The sequence below is a fragment of the Pongo abelii genome, chromosome 3, assembly GCF_028885655.2.
Source record: "Pongo abelii isolate AG06213 chromosome 3, NHGRI_mPonAbe1-v2.0_pri, whole genome shotgun sequence".
In the NCBI taxonomy this organism is placed as follows: domain Eukaryota; kingdom Metazoa; phylum Chordata; class Mammalia; order Primates; family Hominidae; genus Pongo; species Pongo abelii.
In genome coordinates this window covers 205870677-205874533 of record NC_071988.2, presented here as the reverse complement: position 1 = coordinate 205874533, position 3857 = coordinate 205870677, and the positions used below count along the sequence as shown (strand labels likewise).

The 3857-nt window shown below is 35.5% G+C and overlaps 1 non-coding gene across 1 annotated transcript; it reads left to right on the top strand.

Annotated features, from left to right (window-relative positions):
* The first annotated feature begins 432 nt into the window (after positions 1-432).
* Positions 433-539, top strand: LOC112133307 (small nucleolar RNA U13). The gene has a single exon (XR_002914975.1). It is a non-coding gene; the product is annotated as a small nucleolar RNA U13 (small nucleolar RNA).
* Positions 540-3857: the final 3318 nt, after the last annotated feature.

Genomic DNA, 3857 nt, shown 5'->3' with positions numbered 1-3857 from the left:
ATGCCAAAAAATTGCACAGCGTTCGCATGCAGGGTTCTTGCCTGTAAAATTCAGCCTGAGCCTATCACTTAGACCTCTAGGTCCAACTATCAATTTCCAGGGGATACAAGGGTTTACAGCACAAGTCAAATGATACCACAAGGAAACAATCAGCCAATGTAGATTGTGGGATCTGCAGACAAATGACCCATTTTCTTTAACATATTATAGCATGTTGAAAAGAGACTTACAGAATAAAAGAGACTTAGAGATATAGCAGCCAATTTGTGATTCTCATTGTATCCTGAGTCAAACAAATCGTCTGTAAAAAGCATTTTTAAGATGAAGTAGAGCAATTCACATAGGATCTGAATATTAGATTATATTCAGGAATGGTTATTAGTTTTCTTAAGTGATAAATAGCAAAGGGATGATTTTTTTAAAGTCTTTACCATTCTTTTTTGGTTCATAAGTGTGATGATTTCGTTTTCATCTTAAAGTATGAGATCAGCCTCCCTCAAACCTTGTTACTACATCAGCACCACATTACCCATCCAATGTGGAAAAAAAAAATCTTTACTAATTATCACTTAGACATGCACACCGAAGTATTTACAAGACACACGTTGTCTGAGATTTCTTTCAAAATACTCAAGGCTCAGAATGGTGGCTCACACCTACAATCCCAGCACTTTGGTAGGCTGTGGTAGGAAGATCAGTTGAGCCCAGGAGTTCGAGACCAGCCCTGACAACATAGCAAGACCTCATTCTACAAAAAATTTAAAAATTAGCTGGGCATGGTGATGTGTGCTTGTAGTCCCAGCTACTTGAGAGGCTGAGGTGGGAGAATTGCCTGAGCCCGGGACGTTGAGGCTGCAGTGAGCCGTGATCATGCTATTGCACTCCAGCCTGGGTAACAGGAAAAAAAAAGAAAAAGAAAAAAATGCTCAAGAAAAAAGAGTTATATTGGGGAAATGGATGAAAATTAATTGGCAGAATAATTAACATAAACAGACCCAGAAATGAGACAATAGAATAAGTGGACAAGGACTTTAAGATAGTAACTATACCTATATCCTGAAAGTTCAAGATGGTAGAGAAAAGTATGCCCATGTTAAAAAGAGACATGGGAAATATTTTTAGAGACCCAATTAAAACTTTTAGAAATAAAACTAAATGTCCAAAATAAAAAATATATTGGATAAAATTAATAACAGATTAGAAAGTGCAAAAGAAAAGATTAGTAAATGTGAATATATAGCAGTACAAACTGTCCAAACTAAAACACACAGAGAGAAAAAAAGACTGAAAAAAGAATATAAGTGAACTATGGGACAACTTCAGTTAGTCTAATATACGTGTAATTGTGTAATGGGAGTCTGGTGGGAAGAGGAAGCAGAGGATCATAAAAAATATTTGAAGAAAGTATAGCCAAAACATTTCCAAATTTAGTGCAAACTATTAATCCACAGGTTTAAGAAACTTAACAAATCCCAACACAAGACATGTAAAGAAGACTACAATAAAATATATCAAAATCAAGTTGTTAAATCTACTACTAAAAAGGAAAAAAAAAAAAGCAACCAGAAAGAAGATACAGGTATGGAGGAATAAAGATAAGAATGACAGCAAACTTCTTGTTAGAAATAATATAAACCAGAAGATAGTGGCAAAGCAACCGTACAGTACTAGAAGACAAAACAAAAAACACTGTCAACTTAGATTTTTATATCCAGTAACAATGTCTTCAAAAGCAAAAGCAAAATAAAGACTTTTTCAGACATACAAAACCAAAAGAATTAATCACCAGTAGACTTACATTATAAGAAATGTTAAGAGAAGTCCCTTAGGCAAAATTATAATGCCAGGTGGAAATCTGGTTTTATACAAAGGAATAAAGAACACCAGAAATGGTCATTGTGTAGGGGGTATGGGAGGGAGCAGGGGAGGTTAATATAAAAGACTCTTTTTTTGTGTTTAAAAAAAATCTCTTTGAAACATAATTTTGTAAAGCAAAAATAACCACAATGCACTGTGGGCCTTATAAATAGAAGTAAAATTTTTGACAAGAGCACAAAGGCCAATCCAGGATTTGAATTTATTGTTGCAAGTATATGTGAAACAGCACGACATTACTTGATGGTAGATTATGATAAGTTAAAATGCTTATCAGGGATTGGCAAACATTTTCTGTAAAGGGTCAGGTAGTAAATATTTCAGTCTTTGCAGGCCTTATGGTCTCTGTCCCAACTACTCAATTCTACTGTTTACGCATTCTATTTTATTTTTATTTTTACTTTTTTTTTTTTTTTTTGAGACAGGGCTTCACTCTGTTATCCAGGCTGTAGTGCAGTGGCGAATTCACAGCTGCTGCAGCCTTAAGCTCCTGAGCTCAAGCTATCCTCCCATCTCAGCCTCCCAAATAGCTGAGGCTACAGGTGCATGCCACTACACCCAGCTAATTTTTTTTTTTTTTGGTAGAGATGGGGTCTCCCTGTGTGGCCCAGGCTGGTCTTGAACTCCTTCTGTGATCCTCCCACCTCAGCCTCCCAAAATGCTGGGATTACAGACGTGAGCTACTGCACCCACCCTCAATACTGTTGTTGTTGTGCAAAAGCAGCCACAGGCAATAAATACACTAATAAGTGTGGGTATATTTCAATAAAACTTTATTTACAATAACAGGTGGCAAGCAGATTTGGCTTAGGGGCTATAGTTTGCCATCCCCTGATATATACTATAAACCCTAAATCAGGCATTAAAAAAAGAGAGGTATAGCTAACAAACCAACAAACAGATAAATGAAATTATAGAAAATATTCAACAAATTCATAAGAAGGCAAAATGGGGAATGCAATAAATAGAAAACAAACAGTAAGATGGTAGGTTAAACCTAACCATATTAATAATCACATTAAAAGTAAGACTACCAGTCATTAAAAAAATGACATAAATCAGAATTGAAGGGAAAAAAAGACCCAAGTATATGCTCCTTACAATAAATGCACTTTAAATATGAAAATAATAAAAGGTTATAAGTAAAAAGATGGAAAAAGATAACAGCATGATAAAAGTAATCAAAAGAAAGCTGAAATACTACATAAATATCAAAGTTGATTTCATACCATGGAATGTTATCAGAGATAAACAAGAGTCATTTCACATTGATAAAGGGCTCAAGTCATCAAAAAAATATAGCAATCTTAAATGTTTTTGCACATAATAACAGCTTTAAAATGCATAAAGGAAAACTGGTAGAATTGAAAGGAGAAATAGATAATTCCACAATTATACTGAAATATTTCAATTTTGTTTTTGTTTTTTTGAGACAGTTTTTTTTTTTATTTTTGTTTGTTTGTTTGTTTTTGTTGCCCAGTCTGGAGTGAAATAACTCAATCTCAGCTCACTGCAACCTCTGCCTGCCGGGTTCAAGCGATTCTCCTGCCTCAGCCTCCCTAGTAGCTGGGACTACAGGCACCTGCCACTGTGTCTGGCTAATTTATGTATTTTTAGTAGAGACGGGGTTTCACCATGTTGGCCAGGCTGACCTCAGGTGATCTGTGCACCTTAGCCTCCCAAAGTGCTGGGATTACAAGCGTGAGCCACCGCGCCCGGCCTATGCTGAAATATTTCAACATTCTCTCTTAGTTATTGATAGAATAAACAGACATAAAATCAGTAAGCGTATACAAGATTTCAACAAAATGATCAACCAACTTGACCTAATTGAAATTCCACCCAACAACAGCAAAATATACATTGTTTTTCAGTGCACAGACAAAGCATTCAAGACTAGCTCTGAAACTTTAACAGGATGGTAGGTAAATAGTTCTATCACAGCCATTTATCTTTTTATCATTTGAGGACACTACCTCTCT